General features: G+C 35.5%; 2 non-coding genes across 2 annotated transcripts; both read left to right on the top strand.

Moving 5' to 3' along the window:
- Nucleotides 1-1,342: 1,342 nt before the first annotated feature.
- On the top strand, nt 1,343-1,427 carry LOC147286144 (small nucleolar RNA Z103). Its single transcript, XR_015122146.1, has one exon. It is a non-coding gene; the product is annotated as a small nucleolar RNA Z103 (small nucleolar RNA).
- A 100-nt stretch (nt 1,428-1,527) lies between these two features.
- On the top strand, nt 1,528-1,628 carry LOC147286143 (small nucleolar RNA Z103). Its single transcript, XR_015122144.1, has one exon. It is a non-coding gene; the product is annotated as a small nucleolar RNA Z103 (small nucleolar RNA).
- The last annotated feature ends 10,077 nt before the right edge of the window (nt 1,629-11,705 follow it).

Genomic DNA, 11,705 nt, shown 5'->3' with positions numbered 1-11,705 from the left:
AACCATTAGGCCAAGACAAGATGGCCGAGGCTCAAATGTCAAATATGTTTACGCCCATATTTGACATTTGAGCCGTAACAAATTAAAAGGCCGAAAGGTGTGCAAGGCCCAAGGGAAGTTCCCGGCTCAGCTTGGTGGAAGAATTTAAGGCAAGCTAGGAGAGTTGAATAATGAAGAGAACAAGGAAGGGTGGCAATACCATCACAGAGTCATACAATCAGTATAGTCCTTGATTCAAGGCAAGAGAATAGCTTAGTTCAGGAATTGTTTCTTTCTCAGTTGTGCTCCAGCCAAAGAAGATAAAACAAACTTGAATCATGTTGGGTGATGAATAGATATATAAAACACACCTTAATCGAAGTTGATGTCAAGATGAACCAAGTGAAATTCTTCGGCCCCCTGAAGTTGAAGCTCTGCCTTGCTCTTATATGTATAGAATATGAATGTTGGGTATTTGGTCTGAAGAAAGCGTGAAGGGTTTTACAAAATAATGAATAAAAAGAATGTGAAGACTTTTTCTTTTGGATAAAATTGGTATTTTTCAAATATTAAAAGGATTATAATTGTCAGAAAAAGTGTGATAAATGTTTTCCCAGGGGAGAGAAAAAAAACTCCCAAGCTGAGATGTGAGATTGATTTTCCACTCTTTTGGTGCATCAAATTCCTATAGGCCAAGAAACCATTTCCTAGGCCTAAACTTACCATTATCAAACATGAGAATTGAATTATTTTTCTATTCTTAAGCTTTCAAAACTTAAACCAAACGAGTCCTAATAGTTTTCCATTATCGTTTATGGGTAAAAATTTGTGTAGAGACGTGGGTGGGTTTTGATTTTACAGTTTTTCTCTGCCTATTTTATTTTGACTTTGGATTCCAAGTTTGGGCTTTTCTAGTCTAGAGCCCATGGAAGCATAGAAAAGTATGGCTGCGACGGCCCGTTAGTTTAGTGGGCCGCAGCTGTTTCGAATAATCAGTGGCAATGTGGTAATTAGCTGTGTTTCTAATCCTTAATATTAACTTCTCCGTTTCGAATTTTAAAACCAGGCCCAAATGCGTGATGAGATTAGGGTTTCCAAGTGGAAGACTAGAGCCTATAAATTGACTCACCTCCTTTTGCCCTCTCACTCACTCTGCCTTCGCTTACCTCGTAGTAGCCGTTAGGGTTAGAATTTGGGCGTCGAAATCTAATTATCATTAGCGCTGTCTGAGTTAGAGTCTGAGCGCTGCCTATGAGACGACGCCGTAGCTCTTCTCTTTCTGGCAACGCCTCAAGGCCTCTACCTTTTTTCTTTGTTTTGTGTTGTGATTTTTTTTTTTTTGTTCTTTTAATTAGGGTTTGGGATTGAGGTGATGTTACTTTCCCCATATGATCGAAGTTGATTCCAACTTGCGCTATTTTTATTTCCAAGCCAGAACTCTGATCTTTCCCAACCCACTAATTACTCTTTTCAATTTTTTGTTCAATTTGTGGTTGTTTTTGTGTTTGAATATTAGTGTTTTTGAAAACCATGAATTAATAAATAAAGATGGAAGTGATGAATATTTCCCCAAATGATCGACGCTGAACAAACTGTGCGACCTACACTCTGTATTAACAGAGTCACCAAGCCAGGTGTTTCTGATCCATCTTTAATGCTTTTCATGAGGTCGATTGTTTTTGGTGTCTTATCACTTATTTTTGTATATTGGTTCTATCAAAATTTGTGTTTGGATATCTGAATATGGTTGGTTTTTCTTTGGCTCATATTCTAATATGTTTATGAGTGAGAGCAATTAAATAGAATTCAGAGATCTCTTTTGTTTTTTTGTTTTTTTTTTTTACTTTTCATTTGTCCTTTTCTATTTAACTCCAGCAAAAATCTATATAAAATTTGGTTTCCATTCTATCTTTTTCACTTTTCAATTATTAAATTCTAATTATATTTAAATTCCTTTAGAGAAAATATATCATGTATGAGTATGACGCCTTAGAGTCTAAAATTATTAGATATATATCTTCATTTTGTTATGGGGTCTGGTTTGGAACTCCAAATTTGGGTTTAAAACATTGAAATGGTTAAGAATAAATATTGTAAACAATATTTAGTTTGGCTAGGGACCTTTACTATTCTCAGACGAGTGTTGATTTTCTGTTCTCAAATTGTCTGTCTCCTCTTAGATAAGGACACAGGGAAGTTGATAGACAGCAGATATCTTTATGCATTACGGTTGGAGATGTTTTTAGAGGATTTTCAAGGATTTTCGCACCTCTATAACATTAAAATAGTGTTTTGACAAAATAACAAAAAACATTAAAATAGTGTAGAGGTTTCCACACCACCCGTAAGATATAATTCAGCTTTTTTACAATTTTAGTTTTTCAACTCTATTTTGAAGTTTCAAAATTTGATCTCCTTAATATGGAGTTCTAATTTTCTATTAAAAAAATTCCTATACCACTATATCTTATTAATTTAACAATTACTGGCTTTTATATATGAGTTTTTTTTTTAAGTTCATTTTTTAAAATATAGTGATCATTCGGCCCACATGCTACAGTAAGTAAGTGCTGTAGTGGCACAGTGAATTTTTTTTTTTACCGCTAGTTTTTTTCCCACATCTGAAGAATTGCCACTTTTTATTGTGCAAAAAAACTTAAAAACAAATTATTTTTTTTAATGCCATTTTTTCGGGTGCGGCTATTTAGCCCTAATTAATTTATTAATAGTCCCAATACTTTAATGAGAATGTAATTTCATACTCTACTATAATGTAAATTTACTAATAAAGACATACTAATTAAATTAAAAAAAAAACTCATTTAAGTCAAACTCATCATCCATCCCCACCAGCCCGCCAACTAGAGGTGCACAACGGGATGGCCCATTTAAAGTCGCCTCATTCGTGCTTCATGTCGTGCTCGGGCTAGCCCATTTAATAATCGGGATGGGCTGGGCCAATTATTTTAAACCTTAAGCCCAGCCCGTTTCATGGTCCAACCTATAATAGGTCGTGCTAGGTCAGGTCGGCCTAATTCATTATTTTAATTTTGTTAAGTTTATATTATTGTTAATAAATCAAATAGTTTTTTATGCCATTCCATTTTCTATCTAATTTCATTACCAAAATCAAAATTAAAAAATGAAACAAGACTGATAGTAAATTAAAAAAAAAAATTGAGAAATACTAATATAAACGAACCGGCCCAACGGGATAGAAAATATTGGCCCAACCTGGCCTATATGTATGGGTCGGGCTTGTGCCAGAATCGGGCCGGCTCGGCCCATTGTACACCTCTATCGCCAACAGCCCATCCCTATTGTCACCTCATCGTCGGCGGATATGACCGGCAACCCTCCATCGCCCTCTCTATCTCTCTCTCTCTCTCTCTCCCTCCCTCCTTTCCTATTTCTATTTCTATTTCTATTTGCATAACCACCAAAGCAAGGGTACGTGGTGGACTGGTGGTTCTACGTTCTTCTTGTAGCAAAAAAAAAATGACCCAATCTGATTTGGCCTCCATTGTAGCAAACCAGAGAGAGGAATAAAGAGAGAAATGAAAAACAGAAAAAGAGAGAGAGATGACGCCAACTGACCGACGTCGCAGACATCTAGATCGGCGTATTGTTGGTTGGGTGGGGAGGGAGGAGGGAGTCTGCTGGGGAGTTTCTGTAGAAAAAATTTAAGAATGAAAAAAAAAAGGAAAATAAGGAAAGAAAAGGAGGGAAAAAAAAAAAGAAAGAAAATGAGGGGTTTTTTTTTTAATTATTAAATATGTCTGAAGGAGAAAAAAAAAAAAAAAAAAAAGGAAACTAGCAGAAGAAGGAAGAAGGAGGAAGAGTACTATGTGGTGGTGGTGGGTCTGTTTGTTGGGTATAGAAAAGAATAGGTTGAGTGTATAGTATTAAGTGTGTTCGTTGGGTATTAATAAGGGTGTTTTGGGAAAAGTTGTTGGGTATAATAATCAGTTTTAAAAATTTTAATTTTGGAGTTGGTTGTAAACAAAGAATAAAATTTCAAAATTTTCGGCGAAATTTCGTCAAAAATTTCGTTTTTGGGGGGGTATGGAAATTTGCCGAAATTTCGAACCCAGCAATTTTTGCACTCTAAGTGCTTTTCTCTCTCTTCTCTCTATCTTTGCTCAATTAATTGCACAAACTTAGCCAATTCCGGCTAGATCTCAGCACCCCAAGAGAGGGGGAGGAGAGGAGGAAGAGAAGGAGATCGGGAAGGAGAGGAGGAAGAAAGACAGAGAGAGGAGAAGGAGGAAGAGATGCGCAGCTATTGGTCTTAGTTGATGCGTTCAAGTCTGTCCTCTTGATGTTGTGATCGGAACAAGCAGCGGCCAAGACCAGTAAAGACAATAAAGTAAGGCAAGTACAGTGGCGCTGCAACCCTTTGACTTTTTCTTTGGGGATTTTTTATGGGACTAGGAGAGAGAAATGAGAGGGAACTAGAGAGAGTCACGGGAAGTAGGGGTGTGATTTGGATTGGAAAATTCGAATCCGACCGATTTCAATCCGAAAATTTTCAATTTTGGAACGTCCGAATCAAATCTGAAATCCGAAAATGCCGAATTCCGAAAATTCTGAAAAAAATTGGATTGGAATTGGAATGTATCTGTAAATTTTGATCCAATCCGAATGCAATCCGAAATTTTCCAAAGGCATTCCGATTCGATATTTTCGAAATTATGCCAATTTATTTCGTATTTATATTAATATTATATCATTTATTTAGTTTTTTACTATATGTTTTATTAATTTTTTATTTGTTTTAAACATACACATACATATATATTAAAAAAAAAAACTAATACTATTAATATAAACATATGTATATTATAAATATATGTGTATCATAATAACATAAATGCTAACAAAAACACCCACATTTTTTGTACGTGTAATTGTTTTTTTTTTTTTACTAATAACAAAAAGTAACGTGAAGATTCTGATTTTTTATCTGAAAATTTCAAATTTTTATCTGAAAGTTCCGAAAATGTGATATTATGAAAAAATTCGAAAATTCCGAGAAATCCAAAAATTTCAAATTAGAATGAAATGTTGAAATTCCGATTTTTTGGAATAAAAATTTCATTCCGAAATTTTTTGGATTGGAATTGGAATTGGAATACCATATTTCCGATCCGATCCGTCTGAAACACATCCTTAATGGGAAGGAATAGGAAGGAAAGAAAAAGAAAAGAAAAGAAAAGAGAACAAAAAAGAAAGAAAAGAAAAAAAAAAGATGAAAAAAAGGTTAAGGGTTGATTTGGGTTTCATTTGGTTGCTTTTAAACCTTAAACACTAATATATGACTATATAAAAAATAATTAAAATATCATAAATGGCCTAAACCCTAATATACCATATTATAAAGAATATAGATTATAGAATATAGAATATATAGGGTTTAATATATAGATTATAGAGTATAAAAAGAGTATTAGGGTATATAGAGTATATATGATTTAGTGTATGAATTATAGAGTATAAAAAATATACTAATTCTATTTATTTAACAGTATTTTCCTATAGCGCGCATTATATTTATCTTATATAACATGAAACCTATATAGTAGATTTCTTCAATATTTTTTATCAATGTAGTAGATAATATGTTAAGTAAACATATGGTAAAGTTTTATTCAAAATTTTCGTATGTTGATAGCAATTTTCGTCGTTTCTGTCTAATTTTTGTCAAAATGTCCATCAAAATTTCTGCGAAATCCGAAATTTCACTTCTTAGTTATAAAGAGTATAGTGGGGATAAAAATAAATTAACTAGGTCAAAATAGCAGCACTTTTTTTTTTCTTTTCCACATTTAAAAAAAAAAAAAAACAAACCCAACAATAACTATTTTTAATTTTTCACTATACAAAAAAACTAAAAAACAAGGCAACTTATACAAATCATAGCCTCACTTACATATTGTTACTGACAAGCAGTAACAACCATAGCCTCACTTACATATTGTTACGGCCAAGAGGTAACAAACATAGCCTTACTTACATATTGTTACCGATAAGCAATAACAATCATAGCTCCCACTTACATATTGTTACGGATAAACAGTAACAATCATAGCCCCACTTATATATTGTTACTGATAAACAGTAACAATCATAGCCTCACTTATATATTGTTACTGATAAACAGTAACAATTATAGCCCTTACTTACATATTATTACTAATAAGCAGTAACAATCATAGCCTCACTTAAATATTGTTACTGATAAACAGTAACAATCATAGCCCCCACTTACATATTGTTACGGATAAGCAGTAATAATCATAGTCTCATTTACATATTGTTACTGATAAGCAGTAATAATTATAGTCCTACTTACAAATATTGTTACTTATAAGCAATAACAATCATAGCCCCCACTTACATATTGTTACTGATAGCCTTACTTACATATTGTTACTGATAAACATAAACAATCATAGCCCGTCATATAGAAAACTTACAGTGTATAAGAAACTTAAGTCATTAAGTGACCAATTGAGAACATCTGCTTCATATAGAAAACTCAATTTTCCTACTTGTCTCCGTAACTCCTGAGAAGTCAAGAAAAAATAAAAAACGTTACCGCATTGCTTATTTAAATAATATATAAGACAGTAAGACCTCTGACTGATGATCAAAGCGGCACCTTCAAAGGATGACTGGTTGTCTTGCACAAAACTTTTGTTCCAATACCAGTGTTCATGTTTAATTGGATCTTTTCCTTTTTCAGGAATTTCTTTCCCGCTGGGATGACATACTCAAGAAAAGTGAATGGTATATTCAAAGAGAAATCGCCATTGCTATACAGTAATTTTTGAGACTAACTCATTTTAATTGAGAGATTGGACCCCCAGTAACCTTGAAAAACAAGAATAGTACATTTTAGAGAAAAAATGAACTACAAATACAACACTCTTGATAATAAATATACGAGGTTTGAGTTTGAGAAAGCCTCCATCTACTTGTGTCAGCTTCTCTATATCCTTTACACCTTCCAATTGACTCAGTTGAGTATTGTATGTTTTACCATAAACGTTCACCTCCACACCTAAAATTGAACTCTGTTAGCCAAAATATATATTACTTAGTGACGGTGATTCGCCGCCATGTCTGGGTGGATGGATGATTAGAGGGTACCATTGTGTTCAGAACGACAAGAGGAACAAAACCCGATAGGTCCGGTGCCTCGTCGTGGTCGGAAGAAGCAGATCGCCGCCGGAGTTGACTCTTGGTTTTCGCATCGTTTTGTCATCGTTGGTGATTGGATGGATGATCCGAGGCAATGTGAAAGAAGAGGAGTAAGAGTCGAGCACGGGGAGGTGGGTCTCGCCGCCATCCATGGCCGGACGACGATGCATCGAAGAGAGAGAAAGTGACAGTGAAGAGAAAGAATGAGGGTGAGGAGAAAGAAGTGAGAGAAATGAGAGAGGGAGTGGGAGAGAATAAAATTTGGGTCGGAAGAAAATCAAGTGGACCCGCTGGGAAGCCCAATTAAGAAGGTGGACTATATAGGAATCAAGTAGCCTAAACTGAGGTTATTATTAATTATCTTTTTATATATTTGTATTTTATTTAATTTTAAGTTTTTAATTAACTGAATGTGTCCTAATCTGTTTCGTGTCAAAAGTGCTCACTTCTTTTCTTAAGGTGATAAATTGGCCCAAGTTTTAATATTATTGGGTTTGTTTATCAAGCGAAACTTGTCTTTTTTGTTTCACTTGTACGATTAAAAATGTTGAACTCTAATTAGCAAAATTATGTTGATTTGATTTATTGGACTAAAATTTTTAAAATTTTTCCCCTTTAATGCATTTTATGCTTGTGAGGCCTTCTATTATCGTGTAACCTAAAAATCCAAACCTAAACCCATCCAATAGTGTCGAGGTCCAAATTTTGGTTTTAGTATTTTATATCCATTTAAAATATGTCTCAAATTGATTAGGTGGCTGATAATTTCAAATTAATAAACTTTAATGATTATGAATGTGGAAAAGTAAAAATTAAAAAAAAAAAAAACTGAAATTTTGACTCCTATGTCAATTCAGGATGCGTATTATGAGTTTTATTAATATACTCCCTTAACTTTAATATTGTAGCTAATGTTCCTCTTTCGTTAGTTCAATTGTATTTTTTGTCCAAAAAACAGCCACGTAGTTTGACTTCTATGTTCTTGTACTTCAATGTGAGCTGTGTCACACCGGATCGCTCACGCACGTTTTAATCTGGGCCGTCCCACCTCATTTAACCTAGTTGATCTCGCTCGTCCATTGCAGAATTGGAAAGAAAAAAAAAAGGCGCAACCCGTTTTGCCAAACTGGGTCACCCGCCCATTTCTTCTCACTGACTTCGACCTGCACGACGCCCCATAGGTTTTCTTTGACCTGGTTCGAATAATATTCATGGTGGTGCTTCCCTCTTACCTTGGTTTTATTAGTTTTTGTCATATTTCTTAGATTTTATTAGGTTGCATTTATTTTTATTTAGGCTAGATTTAAAATTAGAATTTTTATTAATTAGTTTTATTTGTGTTGTAGGTTTTTAAATTGAAAAGCCCAAAACAAGAAATGAATGGAGAAAAAGCCCATTTGCAGCGGCCTAGCCCAACAGAAATGAAGAAATTGAGAAGCCCAACCAGCCGGACCATCCCAATGGAAGCTGAACAGTCACTCGCCCAAAACCAAATTGGTTTGATTAATCAAACTCTCAGGCAATACCAAAGTGACATGTGGCACACTCAAGAAAGCATTCCAGCCGCCTTCCCTTCTTTCTCTCACGTTTCTCTCCAGCCGGTTCCTGCAAGCCAAGCCATCAAACCCAAGCCGCCTCCCCATTTCTTCTCTCTCTTCTCTCACGCTCTCCCATGTGAGTCGAGCAAGCCGCCGCCCAGCACCCTTCCGCCTCTCTCTTCATTTTGATTAATCTCTTCTCAGCCACTCAGCACGCGCCATGTGGCAATTGTGACTGCTGCCTAAAGGCTGGTTCCAGCTTTTTCCAGCCCGCCTCCTCATTTTGTGCTAGCGCCTCTCTCACCATGACATGTGTCCACTCACTCTTAGATCTTTTTTTAGAACCTTCCGTGACAGCCTTGTAGTATCTGCCTATAAAAGGCAACCCCAGCCCTCTTTTCTTCATCTTTGAGCTTATTTTTTTCTCTACATTTTTAGTTTTTTGCCTCTTTTTAGTATTCTCATAGGATTTTTCTTTTAAGCCTTTTTTATTATGATGTATGAGCAAGGAATAAAATTTCGGGTTTCGAAACGGAAATTTCGATGGAAATTTCGAAAAATTTTAAATTTCGACAAAAATTAGACAGAAACGACGGAAATTGCTATCAAAATATGGAAATTTTGAATGAAACTTTACTATATGTTTATTTAACATATTATCTACTACATTGATAAAAAATATTGAAGAAATCTAATTATATAGTAGGTTTTATGTTATATAAGATAAATATAATGCGCACTGGAGACAAATACTGTTAAATAAAATTAGTATATTCTTTATACTCTATAATCTATATACTAAACCTTATATACTTTATAATTTATACTCTATATTATTTATGATATGGTATAAGATATTAGAGTTTAGGCCCTTTAGGGTATTTTTAATTATTTTTTATATATAAATATATTAGAATTTAGAATTTAAAAACAACTAAACGAAACTCCAAACTTTTTTTTTTCATTCCAATTGCCCAATTGTCCAAATACCTCAAACCCCAATCAACCCCTTAACTCTCTTTTTTTTTTTCTTTTCTTTTTTTTCTTTTATTCCTTTTCCTTCCCGTGAGTCCTTTGACTTCTTTCTTTATTTGTTGTTCACTTTTTCACTTTTCAAATCTTTTTCTTTCTTTTATTTAATCTTATTTTTATTTTTATTTTATTATTTCTCTATCTAGCTTTAACTAACAAAAACCAAAAGAACCAAATGGGTTTGTTTCTATTACTAGTTTTTCCAACAGTGCAGTAGCAGAGGCTAAAAACAAAATTGGAAACTATGATCTGAATGAGAAGTAATGAAGACCCAGATCAGAAAATGATGTGATTAAAGAGAAACGTTAGCACAAAGATTGAGGCTTGAAGAGATTAATCAAAAGCAATACTAAGCTTTTGAGAGCTTAGCTAAAGAGAGGAGGCAGATAGAATTCTAGCCAATCCCACATTCCCACCTCCTTTTCTCTTTTTATCTCCCGAAAGGGCCAAAACAACAAAGCCCATTTCTTTCTTTTATTTTTGTTCGTATGACTAATCATCTCGGCATAACGACAAGTCACACAAGGCCCAACACCATGCTGTTTGGGCCTAGACCCAAAAGACTAAGTCCTTCCTGGGCTCCTAGCCCATGACCTCCTAGGCTCCGGCCTCATGGGCTCCGGCCCCCTGGGCCCCGGCCTCTTAGGCTCCGGCCTCCCAAGCTCAAGCCTCCCGGGCCCCCGGCCCGTGTCAATTCACTCGGATCCTCGAGACCGGTGCCACGTGGCGCTCCTACAGTGCAAGTCACCACAAAGGACACGTGTCGTCACCGGATTGGTTGACACTCTTCCAAAGGTACTATAAAAGAGGTACCTTCTTGTCACAAAAGGACAACTGAAATCATTATTATACTATTCACTCACTCTGCTCTCAGATCTCTCTGAACACTGACTTGAGCGTCGGAGGAGCTTTGGCCGGCACCACACCGGTGCCCTTCCCGCTCACTTTTGTGTACCTGTGCAGGGTGCTTGGATATCATTCTCTCTCATTACTCACCAGTCGGACCCAGCTACCCGTTCCTGCCCCACTTCGACGTGTCATCCACTCAGTGGTGGGTCAACGGGCCTACGTGGTTCGACTCGACGTTGACTGCTCTACCATTTTTGAGCATCAACAATTTTATACTAACATTACTGTTTGTCATTACATTTATTCCTCTTGGCATCTTCGGTCTTCCCCACTCAGCAACTCTCTTCTTGCATCTGTGATGTATTTTGAAATCAAACTGTATGTTTTGGGTCCTACGGCTGTGACTTCTTCCCTCTCATCTCTCTCCCTGCCCAGTCACATCTTTTCCTCCTTCCTTCTTCTCCTCTCCCTCTTCTCCTCCCCGATCTCTTCTCCTTCTCTTGGGCCGACGAGATCTGGCCGGAGTTGGTTGGGTTTGTGCAATTAAGTGAGCGAAGAGTTGGGCCAGTTGGCTGGGTTTATTTTCGTTTGGCTGGATTTGATTGTTTAGTTGTTTGAATTGTTTCATTTTGCCAAAGACAGGGAAGGAGAAGACAGAGAAGCGGTGAGAGCGAAATTTCGGCAAATTTCGACGAAATTTTCGAAATTTTCGAAATTTCGGCGAAATCTTGGCGAAATCTTGACGAATGCATGTTAAAATTTCGATACCCCTGAAAATCAAAATTTAACTCCTTGTGTATGAGAGAGAATATGAATGTAATTTTCTAGCACTTTTATTTAATGAAATTTTAATTTATGTCTCTTTTCTCTCTTCTCCTAGTCTTTTACTTACTTTATGTCTTTTAAAGTATGTAGTTCTTTAATTTATTGTTAGTAGTGTTATTTATTTTCTAATTTATGTTCGAAACTGTGCGACAATTTCTAATTTAAAATCAGTATATTAGACATTGTCTGACAGTGTGTAATATGCACACTTTTTGATAGTGTCTAATATTGATATTAACTAATTTGGATCACAATTAGTGAAATATCCCTTTGTGA

The sequence above is a fragment of the Dryas octopetala genome, chromosome 4 (genome assembly GCF_963921425.1).
Source record: "Dryas octopetala chromosome 4, drDryOcto1.1, whole genome shotgun sequence".
Taxonomy (NCBI): domain Eukaryota; kingdom Viridiplantae; phylum Streptophyta; class Magnoliopsida; order Rosales; family Rosaceae; genus Dryas; species Dryas octopetala.
Note: the sequence above shows the minus strand (reverse complement) of the source record. Positions and strands in the feature narration are given on the sequence as shown.